This window comes from Vulpes vulpes, chromosome 5 (assembly GCF_048418805.1).
Source record: "Vulpes vulpes isolate BD-2025 chromosome 5, VulVul3, whole genome shotgun sequence".
Lineage (NCBI taxonomy): Eukaryota > Metazoa > Chordata > Mammalia > Carnivora > Canidae > Vulpes > Vulpes vulpes.
In genome coordinates this window covers 87,577,510-87,590,375 of record NC_132784.1, presented here as the reverse complement: position 1 = coordinate 87,590,375, position 12,866 = coordinate 87,577,510, and the positions used below count along the sequence as shown (strand labels likewise).

General features: G+C 36.6%; 1 pseudogene; it reads left to right on the top strand.

The window, feature by feature from the left end:
• Nucleotides 1-8,159, top strand: part of LOC112914503 (acireductone dioxygenase pseudogene) — a 60,526-nt pseudogene extending 52,367 nt beyond the window's left edge.
• Nucleotides 8,160-12,866: the final 4,707 nt, after the last annotated feature.

Genomic DNA, 12,866 nt, shown 5'->3' with positions numbered 1-12,866 from the left:
TTAAGACAGTAGGCAACTTCAGAGTGGGGGTGGAGAAAAGCACTTTAAAGTTTGGGACTCATAAAGGAATGTTTTTATGAGGACAATAATATCTCGGATGGGTTTTGTACAAATTTATTGCATTCTCCTCATGGAAGAGGTTAATGTAAGAGTTGTAAAAGATGCCCGAATGTAGGGCCATCACTCATTTGAGAAAAGAAGACTGAATGGATAAATAAATGGTCAATGATTTGTTTTATGCCTACAGTAGCTTAACCACAACTCTTTATAATATTTCAGCACAAAGATATTTATGAACAGACATTAATATCTCAGCACATCCCTCGTGGCAATGCTGAAATACCTGTAAAATATTTTCAAGCTATATTTATTTGAAAGTAAAACAATGACCAGGTATCATTTGTGGCCAAATCTACTTGATCATGAAATAAAAGTGAATTTAAGGCCATAGTACCAATTTTAATAGGTTGAGGAACCTATGTATTTAAAAATGAAAATAAAATACATACCTGTGTCATGCTATGACTACGTATTACTAGACAACTGATTGTCAGCTCTCAAATACGTTTTTAGCGTGATTGATGGATTGATTTGTAAGAGAGGGAGTGGGGAGGGACAGAAGGAGAGGGAGAGGGCCAGCCTGGAACCTGATACGAGGCTAAATGTCACAGCCCTGAGATCGTGACCTGAAATCAAGAGTCTGACACTTAACAGACTGGGCCCTCCTGGTTCCCCCTTTTAAAAGGGATGATTTAGGAGTAAACCTAACAGCAGGGAGAGATTGTAATTTATATAATCTAAGGGTTTTATTTTTCTGTAGTGATATAAATTTCCCTAATACTATTTTGAACAATTTTGTCTTTATTTTATTTATTTATTTTTTTTACGCAGCTCTACGGGGACAAAATGATTTAACCCTATTTTCTTCCTTAAGCTCCCATGTCAGATATTGCGTCAAAGCCAAAAGATGCTGCAAAGGAAACTGCTGTGGAAATTTCTTATATACTTTATGACTATGTTATTGAACGCTATATAAACTTAAGCAATTCTTCTTACCATCAAGACGTCTAGGAATGGAAAAATCAAATACCGTCATTGAAAAATCAAAACATGTAGTCATTTCTCTTCCCTGACTTTGCTCATCTCTTTATTTTCCCTACCCTGTATATGTGGACAACAAAAGGAGCCTTCAGAGTTGAATTAGTTATTAGCCCTATGAAATAGCATAATAATTCTAGAAAAATAAGTGAACTAATGTACACAGTGTTAACATGTTTATGACCTGTGCCAAAATATCGAGGGTTTTCCTAATGTCTTATTTGATGAGGAAGAGGTTTTTTTTTTTTTTTAAGATTATTTATTTATTTATTTATTTGTTTGTTTGTTTATTTGAGAGATTGAGCAGGAGCAAGGGGAGGAACACAGAGAGAGGGAGAAGCAGACACCCTGCTGAGTGGGAACCCCATGTAGGGCTTGATCCCAAGGCCCCGAGAGCATGACCTGAGCCGAAGGCAGATGCTTAACCCACTGAGCCACCTGGCTGCCCCAGTGAGGAAGATTTTGTTTTATCACCATCAAAAGAATTATTTTCCTGCCATCGTTTTATGAGTCGGCCAACACAGTCCCTATTTAAAAAGATAATAAAAGAGAGGTGAGATCAATTTTTTCCCCCAAGAGAATGCAAATTGTAGATCTATGGTTTGAATTTAGGTTTCCTGACACTCTCTGATGTCTAGTACTCTAGATGGTGATTGACAAAGTGATGCAGCAATGCCTTGTGCTTGGCAACACATTTATTTCTGATATTTCTTAGCAGTATAGAATTATGCTGCTACCATATGGACTGATAAGGAATCTAACGCAGTTGAGATTTTATGCTAGAAGCCATCACAAACTCAGGAGATCTGAAAGCAGTCAAGTTTGAAGTTGGACTCTGATATAAGCTGCGTTGTTCCTGTTTAATTATCTATCTCCTTTATAATCTAACTTATCTGAAGATAGAGATTTTGCCCCCTTTGTTAATAATTGTATCCTGAGATAAGCATAGAGTAGATACTCAGTAGGTATGTGTTCATCAATTTAATAAGCAAATGAACTCTGGTTGGTCAATGTGCAGGATTTCATCCAACAAAGTCATTGTAAAAGATGAGAAGGAAATCAAGGGAAAAAAAACAGATTGCTCCCAAAAGGTCCAAGCTTAACTTTTTCACTAGCATTATTTAATAAAAATTGTGTATATTTGGGTTGTACAATGTAATGTTTTAATATATGTATATGTTGTGAAATGATTACCACAATCAATTTGATTGACATACATATCACCTCGCATAGTTACTCTCCCACCTTCTTTTTTTCTCTTTGTGGTCAAAATATTTGAGATCTACTCTCAGCAAAATTCAGGGACACAATATATTATCATTAATAATACCCACCATATTATACATTCGGTCTACAGAATTTGTTCATCTTATAACCGAAAGCTTATATCTTTGACCAATATAATATCCCCTTTTTCTCCAAATCCCAACTCATGGTAACCATTATTCTGCTCTTTGTTACCATCAGTTTGACTTCTTTTTGAGTCCAAATAAAGTGAGATCATGCAGTTATTTCTTTCTGTGTCTAGGTTATTTCACTTAGCCTAGTGTCCTCTAGATTAATCCACGTTGTTGCAAATGGCAGGATTTGCTTTGTTAAGGTTGAATAATAATTTTATACATGTAATATTTCATCTATCAATGGATAATTAGGTTGCTCCCATATCTTGGCTATTGTGTGAATATAGGGACATAGGTATTTAAAATAATGACTTTATTTCCTTTGTATGTATATACTCAGAAATGGGATGCTAGGTCATATGGTAGCTCTATTTTAGATTTTTTAAAACAATTCCATACTGCTTTCCATAATGCCTGTACTAATTTATATTCCCATTAAGAGTGTACAAAGGTTACTTTTTGGTCTGCATCCTCACCAACACTTACTATCCTTTACTTTTTGATAATAGCCATAAGTACTGCTGTGAAGTGGTATCTCCATTGTGGTTTTGATTTGCATTTCTCAGATGACTAGTGTCATTGAGAGTCTTCTCATGTAATTGTTGGCCATTTATAGTTCTTCCTTGCAAAAATATTTATTCAGGTCCTTATTCCATTTTAATTGGATTATTATGATTACTTTTGCTATTGAGTTGTAGGAGTTCTTAGAAAACTACAGTCATCAAAACAATATGATACAGAAATAAAAAGAGTCACATATGTCCATGAAACATAGTAGGAAGCCCAGAAGTAAATTCAAGCATATACAGTTAATTAATTTTTGACAAAAGTGCCAAGAGTACACAATGAGTAAAGGATGTTTATTCAATAAACAGTGTTGGCAAAACTGGATATCCACATGCAAAAGAAAGAAATTGGCCCTTATTTTATGCTTCACACAAAACCAACTCAAAATAGATTAAATGTGTAACCCGAAACTGTAAAACTCCTGAAAGAAAACACAGGGGAAAGTCTCCTTGACATTGGTTATTGCAATGATTTCTTGGAATTGACATCAAAAGCACAGGCGATGAAAGTCAATATAAACAAGTGGGACTACATCAGACTAAAAAGTTTCTGCACAGTAAAGGAAAGAGTCATCAAATTAAAAAGGCAAGCCTCTGGAATGGCAGAAAATATCTGTAAACTATATATCCTATAAGGAGTTAATATCCAGTTTGACTTCTTTAATTAGTTATTTTTATGATATTGGCAATGTCCTAAACTTTCCAGTAAAATGAAACAACTCATCAATAGAACCCAGTGAACTGTTGGGCTAAATGAAATTGGTAAATATATGGGTAGATGCATTTTGGCACAGAACATTGCAATAACAAAGTTGTTCTGATCATTTGAGCATTGGGTTATTAATAAAGTTCTCCAAGCAATTATATTTTTCTCTTCTTGTGCATTTATCCTAAAGTACAAATTATAATTTTATCCCTGGCATTAATATCCCACAGCTTGATTTACAAGATATTTTCCCTATTTCCACTAATACAGGTGACAAGTAATAAATAGGACCCATCAACGAATGCATACTATTATTGTATCTCACTAAATGTGTATAATTCAGATTCTTTGACTATTAAATTTTGTGGACACATCAACAGATAATTAGAATTTAGAAGCCAACTCTTTGAATGGAGTTAGAATGGCCTAGATCTAATATTGTGCAGCTCATCAATAGTGTCTTTTTTAATCTCCAAATTCTTGCATTAAAATTCTAATTTCAAAACTTATATGAATCACAGTGTCAGCAAATCTGGTGAAATATTTCTTCAGGCTATATTTTTTAGGCTCACGTAATTTCAGGTAGACTCAGATATTTGATGACTTTATATAATATTTTACCACAATTCTACTTTAAATTAGTGAGGAACAACTTGAAATCTCCCATATTTTAAAGTCATTTTGAATTTGGTTCCAGTTGTTCAGCCTTCAAAAATGTTAATTCTATAAAATAATATTAAAGACATTTCATCAACATTTCTCTGTAACTCGTTTTACAAATTTATCTTAAAAGATGTGGTGTAGCTAAAGATATGGTTTGAGGCTTAGGACAACTGAAGAATTTGGTTGGCCATTGAGGGATCCCTAAGGTAAGATCTGTGGATACTTTTTTCAAATACTTTGAGGACTCTGGTGGCTGCTTTATCAGAGAATTTACTGGGAATTATAACCATGATATGTCTTAAAAAATCAAAGTAAATAAGCCTATTGCATCTTTAAAGAAAATATATGTTCTGAGCATTATTTTGAAGATAGGCAACCAACTCAGTTTCTTTCTTTCTTTTTTTTTTTTTTGCAACTCAGTTTCTAAGCACAAGTTGTGTGTTTTCAACCCAAGACTATTTTACAAAGTTAGTTGCTGAACAAATTCAATGTGTACAATGGCTTAAACATAGAAATTTTTTTTTTTTTTTTTTTTTGCTTGTGTAATGTCAAGTATATGATCCTGGCAGACTGAATAGTCTCCTTCCAGGGGTGGTTCAAGAATCTGGTGTCTTTCTCTTGTGGTTTTACTTACTTCAACTTGTGGCTTCCATGGTTACTGTGTTTATTTTTGCTCAAGATGGTGGGAAGGCGAAAGAGCTTGGCATTCAATATGGAAGTTTTTAATGAACAGTGGTATAAATGGTTAATACGACATCTCCCTATATTCCCTATACTCCCTGTCTTCCTATACTCCCACTGTTCATTAAAAACTTCTTGAATGCCTACTATATGCCTACTATATGCTCGGCCATCATTTATATGTTGAAGTGCTAAAAAGTCCAATATCTCAGAATTTGACCTTTATGGAGGTCATTAAACCACTGTGAGGTCTTTCCCCGTTAGACCATTAGCTGTCTGAGGTCAGGAATGGATGTTCTCTTTGATTCCAAAGTCCCTGTCAAATTGACTGACATGAAGTTGGCATTTAATAAATATTTGTTGAATGAATAAGAGATTATGTCAGCAAGAAAAACCCTGTAGGAAATGTTAGGAACTGGTAAATAGATTGCTGATGAACTTCAGATATATTTTTCCTGGATTATTCCAAGTTCTTTACTTCTTGCCACAGAAACTGGCCAGCTTATGTATTTTAATAAACTGTTAACTCCTCCTGGGATAGTCAGAGGCAAGCAGTTGCTTTAGTAAATACATCAATTTGGAGCATCTGGTTCTCTAAAGTTTAAGTCCCATATTCAAGTCCTGTAAATTGTTTAATCGAGAGACAGGCAGACCTTCCCGTGGCAATGGCAGGGGAGATTTGATCTCAAGAGTGCCTACTACTTTGAATTTGCATGGTCTCCTGGACAATAGCCTTTCACTGGACTTTCAATAATATGCCTCAAAACCAGTTGAACTGTCAGGAACTCCTCATCACTGTCTTACCTGTTCTCTTAGTTGTTCCCGTAGCATCCGTCGTTGGTGGCTGTAGGGAGTTGAAATCCCTTATCAGAAGAGAAATCAGAATGTGAAGACTCCTGAGTCATTCAGAAGTATTTACTGTCCCAGAAAAGCCCAGAAGTCATCGAAGGTTAGAAACAAAGCTGATAGCGATAAAAGATTATCCTGCTTAGACAGGTGGAAGCAGCAAGGTCGTAAAGAAAACGAGGGGTGAAGATGCTTTTATTTGAGATAAAATAATAGAGCAGAAAATGTGATAGAGAAGAAGGAAGGGTTTTGTGTGTGTGTGTGTGTGTGTTTCCCCCCAAGACTGCAGTAGGGTTGTATGAGATATTAATGTCCCTCAAATGTACAAGATTGTTGAGTAGCTCTGGGAATTGGGAAGTCTGCAATTTACAACCTCTCTCCTCTGTTCTTATAAGCAATTTAACCAAGCTCCTGTTAGCAAGAGACACTTAAGGAACAGAAATCCTAGAGGAGATTTTTAAGCCCATAGTAAAGATAATACAATCCTCCTGCATAAAAACAAAGGATTATTAATGCTGTGCTGCTGGTGAAGTCTCATTTCACAACCGATGTAACTTTCTGTATTAAATCAGCCCCACCAGCCCTGGAATGAGCCAAGCTCAGGTGTCATTTATCACTAACCATTTTGGGTGCACCAACCATAGAGCCAGCCCTCAGTTTGACCCTTCCAATGACTCACCCCACTGTGTGTGCAGAGGTTTTTATCTGTAGACATGCTGATTTTTTTTCCGGATTCAAATTTATTTTCCTGACATGGTTCATGGCTCCTGTCTCCAGGTGCTTGTCCTCAGAAGGAAGAGCCTGCCTTTGCGGTACACCTCCCTGGGCAGATCATATCCCTATGGCAATCCGTAGCCCTCACTCCTTTCCATCTCTTAAATCTCAGTTTATGACCCATTTACCTGAATAATTCATAATCAATTGAGGTGCTAATTTTGCCATTTGCTGAATCACCCAGGATAAGTGAGGTGAGGAGGTGCTGTTTAATTGCAGAGCAATTGGTGATTGACAGATTTGACTTTTTGTTTTTGGCTTCGCTTTGTTTTGTTTTATAGGTTACTTTGACAGACCTGAGGAAAACATATCCCTCTTCCTTTCCCAGATGAAAGCCTCTATTAAAACTGGCAGTGTTATTTTATACTCCTTTCTTTTTTCACTTTTTCTTCCTTTTCTTCCTTTTAAAAATAAAAATCACCTTGTAGAAAGCAAATCCTTTGCTCACACCTAGAATAGATTGCTCATTAGAGTTTTTTCCAATCATTATATTGCTCCTCTATTCTTGAGGTGTTATCAGTGGGGGATTACAGTCACACATTATATATGAGACTACACCAGGGTGGCTGTAAACACCAACATTATTGAATTTATTCATTTCTCAACTCAGGTGTCTTGAGTGCCTACTATATGCTTGTAGGTACCTACTTGTGGGTGCTAAAAATACAAAATAAACAAAAAGGACAGCATTTTTTGCTCTCCTTATGCTTGTATTTTATACTCCTTGGATGCCACCATGGTAGTATGATATCACCAAACCACCACAGGCTTTGAAACCAGTTACCGTGAAGTTTCCCCAAATATTGGAAGGGTGATGTTACAATGTCAGGGAAGCACAATATAATGGTTTCTTCATAGCCCTTTGAACCAGACAGATCCAGTTTCTCTTTCTGGCTATGTGACGTTGGCCAAATTATTCAAGTTCTTTGAATCTCAGGTTTTCTCACTCGTATAAAGGTGAAATTAGTCCCCCAAACCCTCCCAGACTATGATAGGGCCAAGATCATTAAGTATGAAGTCCAACATACCATATAGCTAAGTGTTTAAAAGATAAGAAGTTAACATGCTGTTAAATAAAATGTCTTCTTCATTCTTACCTTGATATTTTCATAATGACCTAAAAGCCAATCCAAAATTTTAAATTCTTGAATTCTTCAAACTTTTGAACGTGGAGTGCTGGTGCCTGGTCTGCAAGTCTCCAACTCAGAGCTCATGCTTTCCTCTCTTCCCACTCCCAGGTTACTGGCTCACCATGAGCAACTCATCCAGTTCCATCTGCCAACCCCTGAACAGCTCTCCTTGATCATGCCCAGGCCTAAGTGTGCATGTGCCAAGCTTATAATCTACCTGGAGGAAATGGACCTCAGAAACATGCACTTGCATACTCTGAAACTGGGCTTGGGAGGAGGGCAAAGGTTTCCATGATCCCAGGTAGCCAGAATATTAGCCATGTTAAAAGATAAACTGAAGCCTATTAAAAATGTTGACTTCATTTGGGCAAAAGTCAATTCAAAGAAGGCAATATCTCACCTAACAGATCAAAAGGAGCTCTGAGATGCTAAACAAGATGAAAAACTTCTGTGCACAGAAGGGAGTGGGTAAAAGGTAGGTATACCATGAAAAAGTGGTTTAGTTATTGCAATTACTTTCCTTTCCTAAACACAGGGAAGATTTCTCAGGCAGATTATCCAGGTAATGCTGATGAAGTGATTCCTGACAGATTGGTTTAAGATTCCATTTCTGTGCATGCTGAAAGTGTAATTAAGTCTCAGTTAGGTGATGCAGGGCTTAGCACAAGTGCCTCCATTTTGGGCCTTTTTTGTTTGTTTTTTTACCTCCACCATTAGAGGATGTCTCAGGGTTCTGGGAGGCAAATTCTTTTTGAGTCTATTGATTCCTTTCCTCATAAGGGTGGAGTAGGAGTAGGGCCAAAGTGAGGCCCTGTTGAGGAAACTTAGTGGTTACTAAGGTGATAATACGTCTAAATGAAGTAACAAAAAGTTCTTATTTCTGTTCTGAAATCATGGTAAATACTCTACCAAAGGGATCTAATTTATATCAATCGTAGAATAATAACATTTTGTCTACCTCATATTTATAGCTACCATCTCAGTGCTGGGTATTTAGAAAGATCTTAAAAGGTGTCTTTGCCATTTATTCTTTACGGGACCTCAAAAGGTGAGCTGATGCCAGTTCAGAAGCATTGATGGGCTTAGACTCTTCAGAGTTCTCAAGGAGATCTCCTGCAGCTCTGGGACCATGCTGCACTATGAACATATTTTGAAGGCAATTTCTCCTTTTGGTAATATATTTTTAAGAGGGACAGATAGTTTTCCACTGAGAACAAAGGAGAAGACATTGCTATATTTATAACAAACACTAAGCTACCATGAAATTGCTCATCTTTTAATTTTAATTTCATGCCCCCACAGAGGTGCACTCATAGGAAAACTAGTTTATTCCACTTATCAAAATGAGATGAATGGGTGAGATTTAACAGTAGCAGCTTGATGAATGAATGAACATATTTTTGTGACATTAACATAGTTAAAACTCACTATTTTTCCCCATGACCTCCCACATCTCCTGATAGCTTGTGCATATTAAGAGGCCCTTTTTAATCCTTAGAACAGCCACAAAGATAAATAAAATAACTACATTTGAAAATGACACAGCAAACTACTTATTTAACAAGTATATACAAAAAGAAAAAGAAAAATATAATTGTGAGACATATAGAAAATAAATAGCAAAATGATGAACATACAGTGAAAGATGAATGATTTTCCTCTAAAATCAGGACAAGGCAGAGAGGTCTGCTCTTTGTCATTATTTTTCAATATTGTGTTGCCAGTGTAATAAAGAAAAAAAAAATAATATTGGGAAGGAAGAAGCAAAATTGTCATGAATCTCTGATATTGTTGTACTGTATCTAGAAAATCCCAACTACTATGACATTTTATGTTTTTTTAAAGATTTTATTTATTTATTCATGAGAGACATTGGGGGTGGTGGTGCAGAAACATAGGCAGAGGGAGACGCAGGCTCCATACAGGGAGCCCTATATGGGCCTCGATCCCAGGACTCCAGGATCATGCCCTAGCGCAAAGGCAGGCACCAAACCGCTGAGCCACCCAGGGAACCCTACTCTGATATTTTAAATTCAATTAGTATCATAGATTCAATAAGTCTACTTGCATTCCAGATTACTAATTGGATGATCCATAGTCACTTCCAGAAAACACATGAATTTAATTTTCTTTGCTTCCCTTGACAATTCAAGCATCTGATACATTTTCAAGAGACTATAAGGAAAATGTCAGTTAACATGAAATTCTAAATTTTCACCAGTAGTTATTGACTCTACTCACCGATACATAAATATAACCTCATAAATCCTAGTGCATGGTAACTACGTATTGAAAAGCTTTTCAGATGGTGTAAAACCTACCACATTAACTCCATCTTTCAAAGCAGGCTCTTGCTAAGTTATTCATGGGGTAAATTTCTCTTAGAGTTACTGCTTTTTCTTTCTCACTTTCTTATAAACATGAGTTCTTGATTAGTTATGTTTTGCCTAATGTTTGCCTTTTAATTTTCTTAACAGTGTCTTTTGAAGACTAGTATTTCATATTTTTTTTTGTTTTTTGTTTTTTTGTTTTTGTTGGTTTTTAAGTCAGGTCTATGCCCAACACTGATCTCAAACTCATGACCCCAAAGATCAAGAGTCACATGCTCTACCAACTGAGTCAGCCAGGCACTTTCTAATACCAAAGTCTTTTCTTGTTAGTACAATTTTATCAGAGAGTGACTGAATATTTTCAAGAATATGTTAATTTTCTCTTCCCTGTATTTCAGATTATTTTGTTCTTTATTCCCATAGCTTTATATTCTAAACTTTCTTTCCCTGGGTGTTTGTTTCCCAGACCTGTCTGTCTTGTTCTAACAGCTGTTTTTTTCTTACTCACCTGCTCTTGTCCTCATCCCTCTTCCTCCTGCTTGCCTCATAGAGCCTTCCTATTCCACACTCTTGTACCCTCAGGCCATATTATACTTGGCATAAAGTAGGTCATTTTCATTTTGAGACTGCCATGCTACATTGATTCTCCAGCAGACAGTCTAAACTGCAGCCTGACAATCAGTAAGCTGCTATTTAACTCTAAAATGGGCTACTCCTCTTTACGACTATTACCCCTTCACTCTGCACAGATGTATACATATAAATACGTATGTATATTCTTTTTTTTCAATTTTTTTTAAATTTTTATTTATTTATTTATGATAGTCACAGAGAGAGAGAGAGAGAGAGAGAGGCAGAGACACAGACAGAGGGAGAAGCAGGCTCCATGCACTGGGAGCCTGACGCGGGATTCGATCCTGGGTCTCCAGGATCGCGCCCTGGGCCAAAGGCAGGCGCTAAACCGCTGCGCCACCCAGGGATCCCACGTATGTATATTCTATATATAACATTTAGTACATATATACACTCTAGTGTATGTATATAAATATGTATATAAGTATGCATGTATAGTATATGTATGTCTATCTATATCAATATATGTGAGTCCTCTCATCTCTTGACTGTTCCCACACATCTTTGTTGTGTTAGCTTCTACTGATGTAGTGACAAATTACCACAAATGCAGCAACCTCAGATAATCCATTTATTATCTCATGTTTTCCATGGCTCAGAAGTGTTACCACAGCTATGTGGATCCTCCATTTTAGATCTCACAGGGTGAATCAAGGCGTTGGCAGCACTAAGATCCTCATCTCAGGGTCTGGATCCTCTTCCAATATTTGTGGTTATTGGAAGATGTAATTTCCTCTCAGGTATATGGCCATTTTCTTGCTGGCTGCTAGCAGGGGCCTGCTCTAAGCTTCTAGACGTTGTTCCCCAGAAGGTCATAACACAGCTATTTGTGTTCTTCCTTAAAGCCAGCAAGAGTACATCTCTCTCCAACTTCTGCCCTCAGCAAAAGAAAATTCTGCATGTAAAGAGTTTCACTGGATTGAGTCAGGCCCACTCAGATAATCTACAGTAGTTCAAGGTCATATCTGAGGGACTTCAATGACATCTGGAAAAACCTTTCATAGCAAAGTACCTTGATTAGTATTAGATTGAACAGCAGAAAAAAAAAAAAAAAAAGATCAAACAGAGGATGGGTAGTTAAGGGGTCACCTTCAGAACCCAACCTTCCATACCCCTCATCACCCATCCAACTTCTGCACAACCCTCAAGGTTAATCTCAAACCCTGTCTACCCTTTCTTGCTTTTTCCAAATTCCTTACCTCCATTATAAATATATAGGCCATACATAGGTTTTATTTATCTATGTTTATATTATCAGTATATAGAATCATGTTTTATTTGGAAATGCATGACCCACCCAGCTGCCCACCCACAACTGGAAATACATACATATTATATATATATATATTCCCAATTTTGACTTTAATATACGTGAAGATACAAAACAATCTTTAAAATTTATTTTGCATAAAACATATTCCTTGACTATGATACACCAAACATCCCGACAAGAAGAACTCAGTGTTTAGAATAGTGGTAGACTTACAGGGTTCTATGTTAACCTTTTCTGGAGATGATAGAGAATCTCTGAACAACTATTTAGGTTGAAAGTTCATCGTAATTTTACCTAATTCACAAACAGAACTTGGAGCCAGCACCGTGGGACACTAATGAAGCTCGATTATGAACTCAACTGGGTTGAAGACAAGCAGGCAGCACTTTCCAATGGCCTTTCTCCAAATATTACTATAGGATTTTAGTCTAAATCATGAAACACTGTCCTTGAGAAGCACACAATCAGAAGATATCTGTATAAGAATTGACCTTCTGAAAAGGTTGAGAGATCCCATCCTCATTTTTCACTAATTCTTGAACCAAGACTTGCAGCCCAATGCTCTTATAAATTATTTCTTCACTCTAGAAGGGGGTGGAGGAGATTGGGACAAGGAAACTTTTTAATAGATAATGTTTTTTGTAATTTGATGTGTCAAAATCCACAGGCTATTTGTTATACCCTGATGGAATATGGAAACAGAAACAAATTTCCTTTCAGAGTCAAGGCAAACATACTTCCTAAAACACTCTTCAGATTGCATGAT